Source organism: Corvus hawaiiensis, chromosome 7 (genome assembly GCF_020740725.1).
Source record: "Corvus hawaiiensis isolate bCorHaw1 chromosome 7, bCorHaw1.pri.cur, whole genome shotgun sequence".
Taxonomy (NCBI): Eukaryota; Metazoa; Chordata; class Aves; order Passeriformes; family Corvidae; genus Corvus; species Corvus hawaiiensis.
This window is the reverse complement of record NC_063219.1, coordinates 22,957,342-22,980,010: the sequence shown is the minus strand read 5'-3', so window position 1 is coordinate 22,980,010 and position 22,669 is coordinate 22,957,342. Positions and strand designations below refer to the sequence as shown.

General features: G+C 39.2%; 1 long non-coding RNA gene across 1 annotated transcript in view; it reads right to left on the bottom strand.

Moving 5' to 3' along the window:
* Window positions 1–22,669, bottom strand: part of LOC125328944 — a 64,889-nt gene that overhangs the window by 32,120 nt on the left and 10,100 nt on the right. The window contains exons 4-6 of the long non-coding RNA XR_007204974.1: window positions 14,891–15,013; window positions 13,091–13,281; window positions 9,926–10,035 (exon numbers count right to left, since the gene is read on the bottom strand). This is a non-coding gene — a long non-coding RNA (uncharacterized LOC125328944). The remainder of the gene's footprint in view (window positions 1–9,925; window positions 10,036–13,090; window positions 13,282–14,890; window positions 15,014–22,669) is intronic.

The following is a 22,669-nucleotide window of genomic DNA, read 5'->3' as shown; positions in this document are numbered from 1 at the left end:
TTCAAAATGCACAGATAATACTGACCTCAGAGCCAAAGACACCTTCCTTTGCGGCCCCAAGTGTACCACAAGTGCCGTAGACCCCATGGCTGGGAGATTCTGATGGCAGTGGGACTAAAGCTGTTTCCTTGATATTATGGGGCAGCCACTGAGATGCTTCAAAAGCATCTGTAATTTTCCTCTTCTCATGCTTTAGATGTAGCAAAGTACATGAGAAAGTTGTACCTATCTGCAGGAGTTTCTGTTCCCTTTTTTAGGCAGATCCCAATGCTGAAAATTAGACAAGCCCTCTAAAAATAAAACTAGAGAATTAATCTTTGCTGTAGCTACAGGACTCAGTTATCCCTTTTGCCCAAAACCCAGAATGAACACTACCAGCCCCATGACCCTCAACTCACTAGGGACATGAAATTCTCTCTTACTATTGCATTTGGCTTTAAAAATGTTATTCCCTAGCTTAGTTTGGGTTCTTTTTTGTTTGTAGATTTCCTGTAACAATTGCTGTAATTAATATTACTAATTTGAACATTTGCTGTGTGAGCGCCAGGACCACTTTTTTACACCACCAGTGCAGCACACTTTTATTTCTCTAACAGTAGTACTGTTACATTTGATTTTAAAGGACAGTTTAATTATCTGGAAACACAAATCATGTAAAAATGAAACAGCAAAATCTTTCATCTCCAGACTGACTCTATCTGTGGAGAGTAGGAGAGGCTAAGAAGACAACATAGAGAAGCATCTAAACAGGAATGAGCTGGACACTCAAAGATAGGTTGGGTTGTTTGCCTATGCTTACCATCTTCAAAGCTTAGAACAGGAAAATGGTGTGGCTCTAACAGCAGGTTTCATTACAAAATAGAATAAAAGCCAGGGTTGCTGACCTTAGTTTTGAGAGGCGACTGGAAAGATAAAACCCTGCTCTAGTTAGATTTGAAACATTTTCAATGTTGAGTGCTTCTCAGAGGACCTCACTGGAATGTGGTCCTCTGAATCTGCCGAGGAAGATCACTGGGAATTCAGTGGGCAAGAACAAGTGTCTCTCAGTCAGGTCTGTCTCCATTCTCAGAACAGCCCTTTGAAAGCCGTGGTTTTTGGGGTGGCAGAGAGGTGGCAATGGTAAGAAAATTCCTTTTGCCACAGGTCTGTGTTCACTGGTGAGCCCCCTGCTTTGGAAAATGAATAGATTCCTACACTTCGTTAACAAAAAACTTTTAGATGTCAGATGCTGATCTACTACCTACTGCTGATCCCCTGCCTACAAGTTTCACTCCCAATAAACAAATTGTCAACAGAGGAATTCTGCTAAATATTTTGCTTGCTATTAGATAAGACCATACAAAAATGAATACTCATGAACTCACTGTTTCCTTTCAGGTGATTAGTTGTTCACATACCAAAAACAGGCCAGGAGACAAGGTTCAATGTTCAATGCCTTCACTCTGGATGTGGAACAATTTGGAACCAGATTAGCTTTTGAGATGTGGCTTTAGCTATTTATGTAAAGGTATCTGCAAGCCTTGGTGACAAAATACTCTCAAACAAAAGAGAGATACTGGGCTCCTTTCTGGAAACTGCCTGGACCTCATCTATCTCTTCACTGTCAGCCCTTTATGGGAAAGCTTGTTACTGAGCTTACCATGAGACCTGATTTTTCCTCCCTGCACCTCCTTCCAGCCATATCCAATGAAGTAGGCAGTAGATGTTATTCCACTGATTTCTTCTGAAGAGTTTGTATTGTGTGATTTTGAGATGCTACTGGGCTGCTCAAGCTGGAATTTAAACTCTGGTTTCCTACATTTTGGGATGGTCCTCTCAAATGGTGCTGTTGGCTTGAGAAAATTTCCTAGACTTTTTCTTTTTCCTCAGAAATTTCCCTTCCATAAATCAGTGTTTCTTAAAACAACCAAAATGAGTAAAATATGCAGTCATAGGGGTAGAGAGGGAAAGGGCTGTAAAGAATTCCCAGCTAACAAAGAGAAACAGCTCTACAACTGTCTTGATATTTCTCTAATAGTTTGGGGAATCTGCCTAAGTCCAACACTTTTAAGACACTATGATTGTCTTTATCAACTTGAAATTTTGCGACAAGCTTGCTTTTCAATTGGTTGATTTTCAACACCAAAGAACTTTCAATAAATTAAGAAAAGAGCTATATGAGCATTATGTGCCAGCTGTGGTTCAGGTAAAACAGGCTCTTCAAGCTTATCTGCAAAGAGATGTCATCTGAAGCTATCAAAATTTCTTATTTTCAATAAGTGGATTGAGTCTTTAGTGGAGCCCTTTTAAACCACTTTTGTAGGATTCATTAAAGAACACACCTGAATCCTCTTATGATCTCCCTCCCTCACTCAGTTGTTCCCCAAGGCTTCCTATGATATTCTTTATTGGTTATGGGGTTTCCCTACCATATGTGACTCTCTCCATTCTCTGTCTGTGCACCTCTCCCTAAAGCATCTCAATGCCTTGTCGGACATGATGCCATACACATTGAAGAATCATTCTGAGAAGGCAAGCAAAAGCCCTAAGCCTGTGAAGCGAATTATCAGCTCACCTTCCAAACCTTTGGAAAGTCTAATCCTCATTCTGAAGCCCACAAAATTGGCAATATCCCTAAACAAAGGTTAAACAGCTCAAAACTTTGGATTTCCACTAGCAGCAAAAACTAAGCTATAAACATATGATCCCGTGTGCCCATGAACTGGCCTATGCTGTTATGAACGCTGAGTTTTCTTGTGCTTTTTTTTTTGCTTTTGACTAGCTCCTCATGTGTTTTGACCACTACTTAAGAGCGTAATTTCCTTCAAACACTCCCTTCCTATGCTTTTTTACACATTCTAGTATCGTCAGCTCTTGGCCGGCTTGCTGGCTCTTGTCACATCAGTCATATAAAATTAAATGGTAAATAATATATCTAGGTGCTTTCCTTATCCTACACAAATCCTACAATTTGGTCTTCTCTTGGTTGCCCTCTAATTCTAATTTTAGTACTGGCATTCGAGTGCTAGGCAAGGATATCATTGATTGCTTGAGACACATAACAGGGAGACTTTTGTCCTAAATCATGCAGCTCAGCAGATGTAAGTATCATAAGCATATAGAAAAATAATTAACAATTTAAATAGTAAAAAGTGCCTTATGAGCACTGTGAGCTAGCTTTATGGAAAAGAGAGGGAAACAGTGATTAAAAAACTTGAAACTAACAGTCAGAAAGCTACTCCCTTAACAAATAGTGTCCTAATTCCTTCTTGGCTTTCTGTGCTGTCACTGTAGCCATATAAAGCACAGCTTCTTCCCCCAAGATACTCTAATTTCTGTATAAAATAGAAGAATTCAAGTAAGTAAAGAGAAAGCTGAAAATATCTGGGGGAAAAAGCAGACTCTTACGCACATTCTGTTCATGCCAGAATTATTGCTGGGTTCTCCTCCTTCCTAGTCAGATGTAGAAGAAGAGTCAGAAAACTTGAAAGCAAAGTAAGGACCAACATTTTTTGTTCCTGGGCCTCAGTGAGGAAACATCCTTTAAAGCCAAGAGCTTGACCCCATAGAGCCATAGGAGATAAGGTAGATGAATGAGCCATAAAGTCATGTCATTGCCACCTCTGAAAGACTCCTCAGCTGTGAAGAGTCCACAGAAGCTGCCCAAGCCATCAGGAGCCATGTCAAACAAGCTGAAGACTTAAATGGTAAAATCCCAACAGACAGATTAAAATATGTAGCAAAAGGAAAATACAGCAAAGACAATGTAAAAATTTATTTGCAGTCCTAAAGTGTCTTGGCATGTTTCTGAGGAGGAAAGCCTTACCCTGAAACAGTGGCATCCATGAGTCCGAGGTCAGAAAAAGCCCCAACGCAAACCATTGCTTATAAACCAAAGAAATCCATGGTTTTCTCCCTGCAATGCTTGCTCTCTAAAATCATTACATCAATGCTCATCACCTCTAAAATCTCTTTTTTCAAACCAAACTTCTGAGGACAAATCTTCACAACAGTCTCTTATTCACCATCTCGGTCATGCATTGTTTCCCCTCTGCCTATACAAAGCATCTGTAAACCATAGCTGTATCAAGGTCTTGGCTGTTCAATAAACACAGCCAGTTCTTTTAATTAGTTTAGCCTTCTGAACAGGCACATGGAAGTGACCAAAATTAACTTACGACATGTTGTGTGCTTGAATGTTAAAATCAGCACAATTTCCACTACAGTTAATGTAACAGAGATTCCTGTAGTCTGTTGGCATAAACATCATACACCTGAATTAAAATACCTGTGACTTGGAAACATAAAATAAAAAATAACACAAAATGAAATAAAACAGCTCCTCCCCTAATTCTGGAATAAGTTTCTATTAGTACTACACAGTACAATTTAGATATGCACTTGCAAATTGTATTGATCGACTATGTATCTCATATGTACTTATTTTTTTTAGTATTAAATTTAGGTGATTCCTAGTGTTGCTGGACAGACAATGTCAGCAAATACAAACTTTTGAGCTTAAAATTTCTTTTAAAATACAGTTTGACTTTGACCTTTACAAAGACACTTCATGTAAAACTAACTCGCTTACAAATATTTCAGTTCTAAAATGTTAATGCACTACAAGGTTAATTGCTCTTATTAATCCATTAAAAAAGAACTGTATGCCCTTTTTTATATTAACCATTATTTACTTCTTTCATTCTTATGTCCAAAGTCCAAAAGCTCTTATCTTTGTTACAAAAACTAATAGAGTTAGCTAGATCTTACAAAACTTCAACTGGTTTCTATTTGTGTGCCTTCATTAGTACTAAAAGTCTTGGCATAAAACAACCCAATGTGGCAAACAGGGTGGTCAGCAATTTTTTGAGATCACTTGCTGGAGCAGTTCAAGTCAAAGAAGCTAACATATCTCTCTTTTTAGTTAAAAAAATATTTGGTTTTTTTCCCTTGCCTGTGATTTGAGAAGAAGAGAGGAGATTTTTATGTGCATATGTAGCAATGGTAAGCAGCTGTAAAAACCTCCTACCCTAAAGATTGATGAATATATGTTTCATTAACACCAGCACATCTGAAAGACATTTGACACTTTGGAAGACCAACTATGGTTCTTCAAAATTCCCCAGATGAAATGCCTCATAATATGATTATTAATGGCCGTCTTAGGAGCCTCTGGTGCCTTCTCCATTTAAAAAAATTATAAAACCTTAACTTCTGATTATACCTGACCACAGTCTAAATATTTATTTTGCTAGAAAATCTGGAACTTTACTTGCATTGTGAGATTTGCACCAGCAAGATTTAAAAAGGCTTTCTGAAATCCACTGTTTATATTCTTTTTCTATTTACGACATTAAAGGCTCACCACATCCTTTGAATATCAAAAAATAGAAAACCACAGAGCAAATACTTTTGGCCACCCCATGCCAGATTCATTGAATGGCTGTTAAGAATGAACACATCTGTGAGGTTCAACATCTATTTGTGGGTGTAGTGCAAAGAAATTCAGAATCTGAACCAAGTGGGTATCTGTTTTCTACATTTTCTGAGTGCTTCTAAATATGAGGCTGCCCTGGATGGAGGCCATGCAGCCAATGCTTGTAAAGGAAGAGCTCTCCTCCATGTATCAGTGGCATGTATTAGTGGTCCAGGTGGAGGGCCCTATGGGATGCTTGTCTTACACCCCTGGAGAAAAGATTGGCCTCCACTAATACACAGTAGCACTGAGGACTGCCAGGTAGACTCAGGTAAGCTCAAAGGCTTTTGTCCATTCAGAACGAAGAGTACATTGTACTTGACAATAAACCTGCCATTTGAAACCTCGGGGGTTTTAATCTTATAAATAATAGAGTTCAGAGAAGAAGGGTTTGCAAGTCTGCATTGCGCTGCCCAGAATTCAGATTTATGTAATGCACTCATAGGGAGGTAGTGCTGAAATGCATGCAAGTGTTAGGGCATTTGAGATTCAGAGCTAATATTGCCCAAAAATATGCAATGCAACACTAACATTTCTCTCTGTTATGCTGTTTTCCTCAGCTGCTATGAAGACATCCATCACTCAATGGCAGGTCAGAGCTATCCAGTCCACTGCATGCACTAGTACAGCTTTTTGCTTTCTGTTGAAGATGCTGTTAACTAGCACGATGTCTGCAGCAGAGGAAACTATGTAAAATGAGCCAAAGAAGATGCACATTACTAATCCCACACAATAAAATAGGTTTTTCTCATTAGGGCTGATAGCAACTCCTTTGTATATACCAGCCTACATATTTTGAGAACAGCAAGGTTACTAACTTTCCTGTATTGAACACGCATTTGAAAAAATTGGTTTATAAAATATATAGAAAGAGCTATACTTTAGACATGTAATAACAAATGGTATGAAACTTCAGTTATTCTTCTTTGATCATCAAGAGAAAAGTTGCAGTAGTTCTACTGCAAAATGAATTAGTCCCTCAAATACTTTCAGGCATCAAAATAATTCCTACTGTTTTAGGATGTGAAAAATCGTTTTGAAAAATTCAGCAGGATAAAAAATGAATCTGTTAAGCACATTAAAGGCTATCTTTGTCTGCAAGTGCATTCAGAAAATAGGGAGCATTACTTTAGCTCCCTACTGCACTTTAAAAATGCAGAATGCTAAAATGGCAAGCATGAAGCTAACTGTCAGCCTATGCAGTTTCACTGTGGGGAGGTTATCACATGCAGCTTTGCTGCCTTATTCATGTCTTGCAGCTCTTCCAATCAGATAACCTTAACAAACATGGTGCTATCAATTGCCAGATGTGGTACATGCTATGCAACATCTAGTTTTTGACAGACTAAAATGGAACAGAGGATTCTTCTCTTTATGTAATCAACCATCAATCACACTATGAGATTCACAAGGAGTATCTGGAAGTACTGTCAAGTGCCAATTAGTGATGTTGCTGACCCAAAAGGTAAAGAAGATTGTAGAAGAAGCAGCCCAGTATAATTCTCCACTCCAGTGTCCTTAAAGTGGACTATCGTTTATGAATGTACTCCTACAGATGAAAGAGAAATGGGAGGTCAGTGGTTCCTGTCTTCAACAATCTTCTGCAATCTTCTCATAATGAATTGTAAATAGTATCACTATCAGCCTCCTCTTCCTGCACTGGAAACCAACGCAAATGGCTCCGCAAACCCAAACACTGATAATACTGTTCCTCAGGACACAAAGCTGAAGGCTGCCCTCTGTCCTCTGCCTGTCATGCTGTGTGTGGGTCTGCATGGCTGGGGCTCACCCTTTCTGCCTTGCCACATCCCCCCGCTCCCTCATGGTTTTGGGGTACATTCACACCACGGACATGCAGGGCTGAAATTCTGAACTGTTCATCATTTGAAGACAATCTGAAGATTGATGAACAATCAATGGAAACGTCTTCCTCCCTCTCAGAGCAATTCTCAGCACAATCTGGCAAAATGTTGTTATCACCTAGTATGGTTTTATCATGAGGTGTTCCTGCTTTCAGAACAGCAAATGATTTTTACAAGGTCAAAAGCAGAATATCATGCTTGGGTGTTGGCCATCTTGAACTGCATAATAAAGACACTTCCTTCAAAAAGCAGCATTGCTCTGGTGCACAGAGAATACCTGACAAGTTTGGATTTGAAGTGACCAGCCTATGTGCAGTCCTTTCCTCTTAAGGGCTACAGTATCCAGTAGTCAGTGTAGATACAATGCATTATTAATTAGCATATACAAATCCTATTTATATTAAAAAAGCTTGCTTAGTGAAGGAGACATAATTCCTGTTATTACCATTCCAAATAGCAAAAAACAAATATTGTCTACAGAGCTAATAAAAATACAAGATGAAAGCAACAAGCTTGGAGTGTGTTTGTACAGTACACACTTTTTTGTAATGTGGGACCAATATTTTTCATGGTAAATTATATATGCTAACAGAATTTTTCTGAGTGTACCTACATTCCTGAATGGCAAGGTTCTGAAAGAGCAGTGCTGAAGAGACATACCGCATGGATGTATAATACTTATACTACACAGCTATTTTATATGCAATACGCTTGTGACTTCTTAAAATATACGTGCATGGAAGGGGTGCAAAATTACTTCAGAGCTGCCTGAGTAAGCATAAGTGAGTGCAGACATCTCCACACCCCAAATCCCTGAAAGAGTTTGTTATCAAACCTGCAACATATATGTACAGTCATGCTCCAGAGTCCAATGAAGTTGTGGCATCTCCCCACTACCACTGGTTCAAATACCGCTGAAAGCAGGTGTCGTATAAACATTAAAAAAAGTTGAGCAAACTTTCAGCTTTTTCATGTATTGGATTCCATAGGAACTCAATGAAAAACTGTTGCTAATGCAGGAAAGACCAGATCAAGCTGGCAAACTATCTCCCTGTGTCATAATTTAGCAAATGAGCAAAACTATTCCCTGGAAGGTGCCAGACAATTAGAGGACAAGTCACAACAACAAAGGCGTTCCTACCCAGTGTGAGCACTTTGTCAAGGTACGGAAACAATTTACAGTGTTTTCAGAACCGTAGTTCAGGTCAGTTCATTTTTATACTCTCCCATATGGTTCTGCTCCTTCTATTTCCAGAGTGAACCCTATTTACCTGGACGGGTGCTGCAGAAAATATATTGTTTGCAGAGAAAGTGAGAGTCATCAATAATGAAAACTTCTCAAGATAGGTATATTGAGTATGTGTATTGGCTTGATCTGACAAGGGAAGAAAATGGCAAACAACTTGTTTTCTACTTGAGAGGCATCTGAGAGGAGAGCAGCGGTCAGGTTCTGTATTGTGCCTTCTGGAGACTCAGCAATAAAAGTACTGTTTGGGTGGAGAGAGCAAATAGAAGTGGCTTCCAGCCACATTTTTGTCTTTATGAATCTGAGCCTGGCAAAAGACTAAACAGCATTTGCACCAAGTTTTCACTTTCCCCAGGCCTGTAAAGAGAAGAATTCCATTCAACCCTTCCATGCATAACTGCCAGGATGGACCGTACCAAGTGGTCATAGCTCTGCTGCCCCGTAACATGAAAGCAGAAAGGACACATGCAAAATGTCTATGCCACACCACTCCTCGTGGGTCTGGGCTTTCCTCACCACAAATGAGGTGGTGAGACATGCTTCACCGTGGTTTTCACCCCACTGATTCACAGCAAAGCAATGCTCCTCTTGTTCCTAAGCACAGACCTCCTGCCCAAAATACTATAGCTCTTACAGTCAGCCTTGGGAAAATAATTCTTTGCATAGTAAAGCTCAGGAAGCCTAAACACAGTACAATGATTGCTCCAGGTCTATGCTAGATTAATACAGAGCATCCAAAATGCTTAGGAAATGGGATGGTTTCTTCCCTAACATATTATGCAGTATGTTGTCCATACTGAAGTGACACATTAGGTTGGAGTTTCAAGCTTTTGGAAGGCAGCCATGGAAGACAGAAACCATATGATGCCAGAGTGGATTTATACTCGTTAACTTACATGAGACTGGCACAAGCCTCTAAATATTAGCCTATGATTTTTGCAAAAAAAAAGCACGACTTCGGGGTATTAGGAGAGCTTTCATTACTAGCAGCTGCAATGGATTAATCTTAGACAGAGAACTATGGTATTTAGTTAAAGATGGAAAGGAATAATAGTTTAGCACCTCTTTCAGAAAAGGTGAAGTTAAATGCAAAAGCAGAATGTCTTCTCCATGAAGCAGCACTGAAAAATACTTTTACATTCATGTGACATTGAGAAACAAATGACAAAGAATTTTCCATTAATAATTTAATTTGGGGGCCAAAGGGCCATCAATAACATCATAAGCATATAAGATGGAGACAAGTTTATCCCTGAGATAAGCAATCACAGTAGAGTTTCTTACAGCATGTTTGAATTTGACTCTATGGAATGCAAAATTTAAAAAATCATAAATAACAGATAGGGACAGCTGCCAACCCACCTCAGACCATCATGACTTTATGCTGAACACTTGAAGTGCAGAAAAATGAAGCTGTGGAACTGGAAAGTAGCATATTACCAGGAGGTTCTGAGCATCTCCATCTCCCATGCCTATAAAAGATGACACAGAAACAACAGTCGGTCATCATCTGGCAGGATCATTATAGCATTAAAATTCAGCCCCAATGTCTAAAACAATACATTCAAAGATATGATTTCTGAGGAAAATTTAGGCATCCAAGTTGAAGATTCGGGTTGCTTTCATGGTACATTCTTACTACTGGAAACAAGGATTTTTAGCAGAAAGTATGTGGAGTTGAGGTGATGTTCAAATCTGCTAGGGAGTGATGAAGAGAGGCTAATAATCCAAAATCGTTTTTCCTATCAGACTAACATGTGCACACAGAGCCTCCAGTTAAGCATTAAGATGTAACCCTCATTCACATTCAGCAAAACCCTCTGACTCATAGGGGCTTTGTTCCTCGAGGGCTGGACAACTGGATTACCCTTTATTTTTAAAGATGGATGGTGGTGATACTGCTGCTCATCTTTTATAGCAGTGGTTAAAGCACTCACCCAGAAACTGGTGAGCTGACTACGGTTCAGCAACCTCCTCAGTGTGAGGGGGTTCAAATCTACAGCTCCAGCCTAGGCTCTGACAACCAAGTTAAGCCACAATTGCTGGAGATTTGGGGAAGGAGGGCAGAGAAGGGAAAAGAGGGGGGCAGTCTGCTTCCTGCTGAAGCTGCATGGCTGTTCAGCAAAGAATGCAAGATTTATAGGGTCAGAAAGAAAGAGAGAATTGGAAAAAAAGGAGCTTAACTCTACACTAAACATGAAGGCTTCCTCTGGGGTAAAAGAGTCATCCTCTTCAACATATTTAATGTTGCTAATTAATTTAGTTTTAAACAAGATTTTACAGTGATGTTTCCAAATTTGTGAGATGGAAACACTTTTACATATTTATAAAATTTAATGAAAATTTCCATTTGCAGTAAATGCTTGATGAAAGGCAGTGGTGGGATGCAGAGCCACATGCCACTCTGAGTGTCACACCACCCAGCACAGTCATCCCAAGAGCTGCCCCACATGCCTGGGAAGGGAGTGCGTGAGACACGTGGGGATGTGGCTTTGGGCTGCAGTCCCCCACAGGCTCTTTGCTATCTTCTTGCTGTCTGAAGGACACCCGGGATACAGGATGCCCTAAGACTGGGGGCCATGCAGCTATACCAGTACCAAGTGCTGGCCCTGCTTACTGAGATTCATCCCTAAAGGGGGTGTAGAAGTAGCTGGTGCAATAGAAATCCAGCAGTGTAGCATGGACAAAGGGAATGCAATCGTAAGAGGAGCAACTAAAATCAGCTGCTTGCTGAAGGTGGTCTTTGCTGGGAAGAGGAACTGGACTCCTTGGTGCAAGTCTCCTTGCACACTGCTGCCTGCAAGCTCGATGGCAGATGGCAACAGGACAGAACAAGTGTAAATGAAAGGAAATCCAGAACCAAACAAATTAAAAGATTGTTTCTTAAAGCAGAATAAAGCCTAGTGAGATTGGTGTCTTGTATACTTTTCAGTGCATTAAATACTGTCTTGTTTTGCTTTCAAATTTATTCACCAGCCAGGTTACAACTGTCACTGCCCTTAAAAGAGCTTCCTAATTCCTCACTATTATTCAGTCAGGCACTTTAGTTAGTCACTATTTGGGGAAAAACATTTAGTGACGTCACGGGTTTACTGATTTCCTTTTTAAATTCCGTCTCTATTTTATTTAATCCTCAAGAGTTTGAAGATCAGGAGCTATGCAAAGAATTGTCTCTTTGTGAAAAGCTTGCTTTGGTTGGCTGTCAGTGAATTTGTGGTCACAGCAAAGGCTCTGATACACCAGGGAGAAAATCATGCTTTTACCTAATCTAACCAAACCAACCTTGGTCAGATTGATTCAGTTTCCAGCCTTGGCTCTGACCTCACCCTTACCCTCAATCCTGCCTCACTTTCACACTGAGTATTTTATACAGCTTCTATTTTCTCCCTGCATAGTTTCTACCAGCCCCCCGCTGCCTCCCCCAACTTCTATGTTCTACTCATCAACCATTGCTTTAGAATCTTCAGGCTGGATGGGCAGGCATGCGGTGCTGGCAGGTGGTGTAGCTGTTAGGCAGCCTTGTGTATCACAAGAGATCTAATGCTATCAAATTTCTTTTCCCCCAAAGACTAAAGAGAGCAAGCCTTTGTAAGCATGCAGGAGGGGGATGAAAACACTTTGTCTCCTGAGCAGCCAGCCTTTGTCATTTTACAAATGAAATCACTTTGGAAATTTAGAGAATTAATATCATAATGAAGACGGGAGTACCCATTAGGGTGGTCTAATGTTGCTCTGGAGATATATGATGGATGTCCAGTTGCTGTAAGCCCTTATTTGCAGAGAGTCACCTCTGTAGTTGCCATTATTAGGAAGATGTCTGAAGCAGAGGATCAGACACAACCATTGCAAGATGAGATAGTGTTTGACTGGTTTCCAGGGAACCGAAGGATACAGCCTTAGTTGTACCTGTCACTATGGCTCCCAGCTTTTTTCCCCCTTAATGTCTTTTTTAGCTGTAGGAAGTTTCTCTTTAAAGATTCACTGCTTCTCTAATAGCACGAAAAAGCAGGAATAGGAACATAAAAAAATGTTACCTGGATTGCAAAGAAGCTTCTGCTTATTGCAAAACAATTGGTATAGTTCATCATCAAAAGATTGCAATATGCTGCACTAGTCAGCTTTTGCTTTTGCAAATAAAGATAACCACGAGATCTAACCTGTGGTGTATTACTTGTAGTAACTGGAAATATTCACCTGCTGTGTCCGCTTCTGGAGATACCTAACGCACTGACAGAGCAGTGACGCCGTGATTGCCATTCCTGGAAATACAGCCTCAAGAAAGTAGTACTTCCAGGAATTATCTTAATGGGCAATTGAATCATCACTTCTAGCACTCCAGCATCTTTCCCAGAAGGACAGTTTTCCACAGGCAATGATGCCAGTTAGAAACAAATGTGAATATCCAAACTTCAATTCTTTTCCCTTTCTGACTGGTTTGCAGAGAACAGAAGCATAAGGCAGATGTTAAAATTAGGGAGAAAGGCACCTAGGACATGAGGCTGGAAGGTGTCCAGTATAGTGATTTACCTGCACTTCATTGCATAGTAGCTCTTCTATCCAGGTCGTTTATTTTCTTCCCATTATCTGTGTTCCTTTAATAATTCTCCACTGGTCACTAACATAGCTGCTTTGTTGTGTTATTTCCAGGGGAGCTCAGGTGCTGGTGTAAGTTGTCATAGCTGCAATGTCCTCCATGAGGATTTACACCAGTGCAGTGCCTAAGAAAATCAGGTTAAATTCAGCAATATCTAGACTTTTTTTCCAGCTAAGGAGATATGCAAGGCAGCTTGTTGATACTAACCTTTTCAAATAAATGTGACATGAGTCCACACTTTGCTCTATATATAATCAGTACTAATCTGGGGGAATAATCAGTGGTAAATAAAAATGAGTACTGTTGAAATACCCTTTGTGTGTGTTCTCATGAATTACTCATGAAACAGGGGTTTCATATTTCTGCCTCTGATACCCAGTATCGGATATGCACTGCCTTTATTTTTTGTATTTTTTATAATATGTGGAGATGGCAGGTGTCTGGATTTTGTTTTTATGTGTTGGGTTGTTTTGTTTTGGGGTTTAGGTTTTTTTTTGCAAAATTCTATTTGTTTCCCCTAAATCTTGAGTTTAGTGGGCAGATTCACCTTGGTGGGAGCAAATGCAACTCTATCGACAGCACTGGAATTCTCTCTGCATATGTCAGCGATGAATTTGTCCCCATATTTATTGGAAATACCTGAACTGCTGTGATATGATGTGGTAAATCATGCTGAGAGCAAATCAAACAGACAGGCTGTGGCTGCATCACTATTTCATACAACTCGGGTCATAATGGACAGGACAATGCTGTAGTGTGAAATCCAGTGCTAAGGAAAATACATTCTTTCTAACCTTTTATGAAAATACTTCTTGTCCTTCAAAGGACAATTTAGGCAACGCAACCACTGCTGGAACTGGTGCAGAGCATTTAGAAGGCAACTAGAAAAACACCATTGCCCAAGTTGTCTGTAGATATTCCCCCACTTTTGCTGTTCCAAAATTCCCATCAACTGTTGCATACAGCCTCCAGAAATAAAGCTATTCACTCTTACTACAGCAAATGAAAGCAATGCAACACGCCAGTCTTCAAGCCCAGCAAACTATAAATGTAATATCAGACGGAGAAGAGCTAATGAAAACAATCATATTAAACATAGCTCTTCAGTGCTTGGTGCTCAGTAAGTGAGCAGCAGGCTTTCTCTGTCTAGCTTACAGAAAACAGGAGGTAGCAGTTTGCAAGGAGCAGCGTTTTAATGTGATTGGACTATAACAGACAATCTATTTACAGCATGCTCTGGGGAGCTTATAAACAAATGTTGAGTAATTTCAGCCAGCAGTAATTACCCTTGCAGCTGACAAGGATAGCATGATACTTTCTCCTTCACCTTCAGCCCAGTCCAGAAGGCACTGTACACAATGGCACTTCTAATTATTTCTGCATTTCTATGGCTAAAGACCAAAGTGTGTTATTAGAGAACATTTTAGAAGCTTTTTAAAAGCTTGTTTATTGGGACAATTAAAAGTCATCACTATGACAGCAAATAAAAGGTTCCATTCCCAGGCAAGCAGTTGCAGCTGGGGGTCTGCCTGCTTACCTTGTAAGCCTTGTCTACACGAGGCAAAATTTACAGCCACCCCTCACTGCTGCTAATACAGGTTCAATGGCATCAATGTTACCAAAGTGGGCAAACCTTCGAGGATACAGAGAATGGGGCTTTGTAAATATCATATTATCTAACCCTGCTTAGAGAACACTGAATAAACCTAGTACTTAAAATATTGTCCACTCACCTGTGCTCGAACTCCCAACACAGTCAAACATACTGGGGATGAAGCCCTTGTGGCTGTAAGGAGATATTTTTGCAGAGTGCCTGTGGGGCAGACAAAGCTTCAGACAATGTGGCATTTTGTCTTCTGTTGAAAGAAAATTAAAAACAAGTTCTAAAACATCCATTAGCACTTAATTACTGGTGAAATACAATGGCATGGATTTTTTTTCCCAGGCTCCGGACACACAAATAGGTGAATTTTGGGCTGGAATCAGCTGCCACAGTGAGTCAGTAGGAACTCAGGGGCAGAAGCAAAGGGAGACCTGGGCTCTGCTGGGAGAAGGTCAGGGGACTGGGGTACTCCCCTCTGCATTCCTCCCACTGCTGGTGATAAACCCTTTTCCCTATCCTTGGCTATGTGAAGGCAAATCTAGATCTTTTCATTTCCCCAAATCATCAGTAACCTATGTGATACTTCAAAAGCCAACTCCCCACTGTTACAGAATACCCCGGAGCATTCAGGCTACATTCACCAATATTTCAAATGCCCACTCTCCATGTCACAGCCCTCTGGCTCCTGAGGCACCTGTGGGCACAGCCTGCTCAGAGCTGTGCCCAAGCCCACTCCTCCAGAGCTGGCAGAAAGCACTGGTGAACTGTGACTGTGATACAAGGGTGTGGAGCCTGTCCTATCCTAAAATGTAGGTGCTTTTTGATCAGTAACTAACTGAGAGATACAGCTATGCCACCAAAGGAAGGAAGGTCTCCAGCCCCAGGGAGACCTCAGCAGGCTACACTGTCCTGAGCAGCCTCTTATTTGGCCCAAACCACTGTTTTTACCCCCCCAGTTATGTCATGGGTACTACACAATTTTCTGTTCACCCTGTGTGTTTTACTATGAAAAACACTACAGCTATTTCCAACAAGTATTTTTTAAAATGTACAAACTCATGGCAAGTCATCATCAGAGTGATTGCTGTAGGCAGTGATAATTAACGAAATTATTGAGTCACAAGACTGTTCACCACAAGAACTTCTATTTAACATTGTAATACAGTCATATAAGAGCCAAACTATCCAAAAGTAATTGGGAGAGGCAGTGAATTGTGATGTGTGCTGGTTTGCAAACACCACTGCACAGTCTGGTGTTCGCTGAGCTCCCATCCGCCTCAATAAATTCAGTTCAGGTTCCTGCTATAGGAGTTGACAGCAGATATCTAATCCCCAAAAGTGGATTATTTACATTTTTTTATATGTTACATTGCATTACATCCTGTCATGTTGCATCTCATCACAAGCAGATATAATATCGCATAACATGATGTGACATGATGACAGACATCAGAAATGTTTTTTGTTGTTTTGGGTTTTTTGAAGATTTTATACCTAGTATCCAAAATATTTCTGAGTGATTTCTAGGAAGATGGAGTGGATAAGGTGAGTGCCTAGCTTACATGTTTGTCTGGCAGCTGCTGCACTGTCTCTCCCAAGCATTGTTTAAAACCAGCCACCTTGTTTTGCAGCTTCATGAAACCTCAGCAATGCAATTTTGCACGTATTTTGCAAATATTTTTAAAAGATTCATTAGGAGGGAAATCAGCAGAACACATGTTCAATAACAGCACAAACCGACAACAGCTGCTGCAAATTACCTTGTCTGAAAGGAACCCCCAGCAATGCATTGCAAACTTTAACAATGTACTCAAGCTGTTGATTGCTTGAGCTGCCGCTCACCACTCATTTCTGAGACACAGTTGGTGGAGGAACATTAATTTGTCCTTGTTCTTGAGACTGGCAGGTGTCACTTTGCCCAGTGTGGGACGTGAGTGACAGATATTTTGCAGCTGATGAAATGAGAATGCAGAAATTCAAGAGGGCCTCTGGGATTTCACTGGTCATTTGTGGCCAGCACAAGGGCAGGGCCCGCTGCCTCGCTGGCGCAGCACTGGCTGAAGCTGCTGTTGCTGCAGGCTGCCGCAGATCCACACCATTTTAAATAATATTGGTATTATGAAGCTCTTCCCACCCACACATGCACACACTTGAGGGTATTGTGTGTGCTTCGCTTCTTTCTAGGCTGATACTGGCTGGGAGATTGTTCTAATTGTTTTCTGGTTTGGTTTGGGGGTTTTTTTCTTCTGTTCTATGCTCAAGCCTTTTTCAAAAGGATTTTACCTGCATCTGCTATCTTTAATTCTCTGGATAACGTAAATAGAATTTATTAAAAGTAATACATAAGCTAACCTCGAGGAAACTGATTAAAAACAAGAGCAGTATTAAAAATACAATTAATAAAATCCTCTCATGATACAGAGTTGGGAAGAGAGTAGGTAGAATTATATCATTTGAAATGTTTCTTTCATCTAATTTAAAAAACAGAAAAATGTACAAATTCCATGCACAAATGCACAAGGCTTCTTGAAAATAAAAAAGATACTAGGAAATTAACAACATTGCAGTGTTAAAGAATTAAGAATGAGATTTGTTGAATTTTAACACTATCCTGTAGTTCACCTTTATCTTTCCTTTAAGTCTTAGAGCATTTTCTTTGCAAGCAATATAGTGGCCGGGATTACTAACACTGTCCTCCTGCTCCTTCCCCCTGCCTCCCTCCCCACCAAAAAAAAAAAAAAAAAAGATTTAATTATAAGTAGAAGGGAAAGAAATTTTCCACTGTTGAAGCCTCTAGATATTTTCAACCCCAGTTTAAATAATGATGGTGTTTTTTCCCATTCAGCAATTTTATGTTAAAAAAAAGACAGGATTAAAATATTCTGCAGTTTCTAAAATACTTTTTATATGAACTAGAGTGCATACCAAAAACAAAACAATTCTTTTAATTATATTATCTTTTTATTTAAACTACATATTTTTTTAGAGGGAGTGATTTTCAAGAAAACCCAAAAATTTCAGGACAGGGAGGGACTCATTTTTTTAACTGTGTTAAATGTAGTGTATATAGAACAGTGTAATCCATAGAACCACTAACAACATTTTCAATTGTGATAAAACCATATTAACATATTTGCTTCTTTGATGATTAACTGTCTTTGAATATGAAGAGATTTTTACAACATCTTATTGACACTGAGGAGACTGCAAAAGCCTGGGCTTTTTCTCTATTTTATAAGTGAGGCTTCGTTTGATATGCGTTCTGATTTTAAAAGAACCATAATATTTTAATCGATCACTCTGTAAAGATCATGATTATTATAAATGAGATACAGTCATGCACATCAAGCCTGACTGGTAGATAGGAGGTCATGAGTCAGGAATTATATGAAGAGGGGAAGTAAAAACTAGAAAATTTTCCAGCATGATTGTTTAAAGGAACAATTATGTACATTGGTACATGAATTCAAGACTTCAGTTACATGCTGAGTTATTAGCCTTAATTTTCTATTAATTTCCTTGAAACTAACCTTGAAAAAATATCATTTGCAAAAAAAATAAAATTAAACCCATACATTTATTATGACAAACATGTAATTTCATACTGAACTCTTCACATTCATGAAACAGATGACATTAAAAATCATGGCAGAGAAATATATCTGATGAGAACATTGATACAAACCTAGGCTGTGGAAATACTGGTTAATGTCATTTGCCAAATGTTATTTTATTGTAGATAATTACTTACGTTAAATAATTTGAAACACACATGAAGATAACATCTGATATAATACAATATAGCTCTTTAAATATAATTTCATTATCAGAATTGGAAAAATTCTTTTGAATAGATTTCTTTTTTCTACCAAACCTCTAGTCTCCCAAAACCAATACTGTTTTGTTTATTCACATGTGCAAACACACACAGACCCACAAACAAATATATCTGCACATTTTTCACTTGGTATTTCCATCCCCTACTTGCAAGTGCAAAGACATACTGTTATCCTTTGGAAAACAATTTTTTTTTCTAGGTGACATGCTTCTTTAATTAAACTTTATTATTTATAATGATCAAATATAATTAGCAGTAACAAGTATTTAATGAAAACAAACTGCTTTCCTTTCAAATCTTTCCAACGCATAAGGTACTTTAAGGCCATAGCTTCCCTCAGAATATCATTGCATCACAACAACTAAAAACAAGTAAATGATTAAAAGATTGTCAGGTGCTGCATCATTTCAGATAGATGAAAATAGGGAAGGTAAACACTGGAGATCCCAATTCTTGTCAGGTACAAATCCTATCATTTAAGGTGTTGTTTCCAATGAAACAGTACTGTTAGTGGTTCAATGTGCTTTAGAGCTGTCTTTTAACTACCCCGTTTGATATTATTATGCACTGAGACATTACCCGAGTATCTTTGATTATTGCTGAGTGAGATGAGAGGAAAGTGCTCTTTCACTGGACTCATTGACAGCGAGGTGCTATAACAACTCTCCTGTAATTAATTGTGAGTAAAAGGGGGTTTGGTTTCTGCAGCCTCGTAAAACTTTTCCCACATGGCTGAACCCACGGTCAGGAGACGTTAGGCAACATTAACTGCCTGCACATTTCTGCAAGGCTCTGGAGGAAGCAGCTTGGCACTGGGGCTCCAATTCTGAAAACCCTGGAACACAAGACATCAGCGTCTACCTTTCATCTTAGCTGAGATTTGGAGAGGGTTCAGACCGCAGAGGCTCCTTAATTCTCACTAATTCATTTGCTTTCCTGATTCACTTGGCTTGGGATAACCTGCGAATGATAATGAACCTGTAAGGGGAGCGCTTAGTCCCTTGCCTTTGAATGTGCTCGGCATGGATTGAGGGCTTTCTGTGAATCTTGCAAGAGGAAAAGAATCTTATTAGCACTGATTGCCAGTCATGAGGTTGCCTCTAAAAATTGCTCTTGTATTTTTAACTCTTGCTTGCTTATAACAACCCCAGCTAAGGAGAGAGATGTGTTGTTTACACATTGAACACAGCATTGTTCTCAACATTTACTCATTTCTCTTTGCAATTTGATCTAATCATAACACATTTGCTTTATGTATGTCATTACTATATCACTATGAACACTTCATCATTTTTCCCATGATTATTCTACAAGTTCATAACTAGCCAAGTTCTCATCTCTTCACCCCCAGCTAAACATCCTCTTTGCATAAATGCATGCTCTCTAGAATAAAGGGTCTAATTTTCTTTTTTTCCTTTTCCTATTAACCATTTCAGCAGAGCACAGCTGTACTGCTTTTCATGTTATTAGGGGATTTCTAGTTGTTGTTGTCTCATGTTGGTTCTTTTTTTTTTTTTTTTTGTAATAAACATATTGTGGATCTAGATACAAAAAAGAAAAAAATAGAAATCAAGCTCTGGTGATAATATCTGAAAATAAAACTGGAGAAAATGGCTTAATTTTGCTTCTCTGACAAATAAACATTCATACTAAGACTTTTTTTTATTTTCCCATTCATTTATGTGAATTTAGGTAACTGTACAGAAGAAATGAATGAAACCCAGAAATCTGTGCCAGAGTGATTCAGTTTAGACAATCAAATTCCTTCTCAGGCCACCAATTGCTGATGGCTGAGGATTCAGAGTCTGGTTTCTCATGGGTCCTTGTCATTACTAGAACCAAATTCTAACTCCTGGTCCAGTCCTGGGAGATCTCAGTATCAAGCAGCATGTTCTGCTCTGTTCATGTCCTTAAAGGTATAGGTTGCTTTACTACCCAAATCTACCTAGGAAGATTTACAGATGGGCAACCCATCCTTTCTGCAAAAATGGGGCGGGGGGGGGGGGGGGGGGCGGGTTTTGTTGTTTATAGCTGTTTAATATGACCTATATGCAGTTCTGGAAAACCAGTGCATCAGCTTTGGCATCTAGTAACAAGACTGGCATCAGCCAAGAGAGCCTTATACACCTTCCACATCTGGGACACCTACCCACTAGCCAGAAACGAATGATGCACGGCTGAGACAAAGATAAAATCCTTTTGTGAGTATTTATTCACCTTGTGTCTAGGTGGGGGCAGTGTAGTGTTTGACTAAATAAAGACAATTACTTCCAGTTTCAGCTAATGAAATAATTTCCTAGATCACTCTTGAAATATGATTTTTATGCTTTTTCCCTCTGATTTGCTGTTGCCTCAAAAAAATCTCTAAGTGACAAAATATTACACCCACTGTTTCTCAACAGAATTTGCCAAAAAGGATAATTATGTGAGACTGCTAGAATTCAAATTTGAACTGAAACTTTTTGTGTGGAAATACAGATTTCTATTATGGTGATAGGCTCTTCTTCAAAGGGCATGAATAAGAGCTGATCAGCCAGTGGAATTTATGTTGCATGGGAATTCTACAAGTTTGACATTTGCTTGTTGAATCATAAAACATTTCTGCAGGACAGTTACCAAAAAAATCCCAACTTTCTTTGGAAATGTCACACAAAAATATCTACATTTTGCATCAAAATGTCAAAACAAAACAATGATTTAAGCTGCTATGTTTCAAAATGTCAATTTGGTGCTTTTAATCAGTATTTCAGCTGTCTATGATGTGTAAATTTTACTTAGAATTTATTTTGGAAAATTTCATTGAATTTTACTTTTTTATAGTAAATCACAATTTTTGCTGGAATATTAAAATATTTTTTTGTTAAAAGTGCCTCACAGGTAAGTTTTTTTGGTGCATATATATATATATATTTTTATGTATATATATATATAATAAAGTGTATTTCACTCAAATTATTAAAAAAACCCAAATCCTACAAATTCACTCAAAGAGTGGCCAACACCATGGAAAAAAACCCCCAACTCAACCCTGTACTCTCACCAGAATATTCCACTCCCTATTTTTTTAGTAGTTAAACCTAGGTAAATAAAGACATTCCTGTCTGAACATGTCCCAAAACTCTCATATTCATCTTAAGAAGAGGAGGTCCTTAAGAAGAGTCCTACCATGAGCTGGGAGACCCAACAAGGATTATAGAAGTCCTGCTCCTGGTCCTGCACAGGACAACCATAAGAGTCCCACCACATGCCTGAGGGTGTTGTTAAAGCCTGGCTGCACCTCTCATATAACACCTCTGTGGATTGTGGGAAACACAAGAGCATTCCTGTCTCTCTCCAGTATGTTACCGTCCAGCATTTTATCTGTTTATTTATTTGCCTGGGTTTTCTTCCCCCACTGGAGCTCTCTGCTAATTAAATCTTCTCTGCTAGGACAATCTTCATTTTTAGCCCCCCAGGTTAATTTTGAGCCCATGCAAAGCCCTGGAAATTTTGGAACAGGATTTGGCTGGGTCCTTCTCCTCTATTAATCAGCAATTCCCACCATGTTTTCCTCACCACTAACTTTCACTCATAGCACTTTCAAAAATTTTGCACAATGTTGAGCAGTTTTACAGCAATAAAGCACAGCTCTTAACTAATCTATTATCCCTCTATGTCTGAAAATGTGAGTGAAATTGGAAAGTGGAACTCACAGACATTTTTCAGCTCAACTTGCAAATGTGCTGGAGAAGAAATTATTTTCTCCTCTTACACTCGAGTCAAAAAGCATCATTTGGCAAGTTACACTCATTTACATACATTTTCTATTAAACTTTTCTATCATGAAATATTGCCTTTATGATCCAGACACATAATTTATTATGCAATGCACCACCACCATCATCACAGTGAATTGCATTTTACGTGTTTATACTAACAGGGAAGGTGATCGGCTTCAGCCTTCTTTTCATTATATGCATCATTCATCCTCCACCACCAAGATCTCTGGATTCTGCAGCATATCCATCATTATCTAACTGCCAACTGTTTTCAGAGGTTCCACTGCTTTAAGCTCATTATTTCTTTAGATTG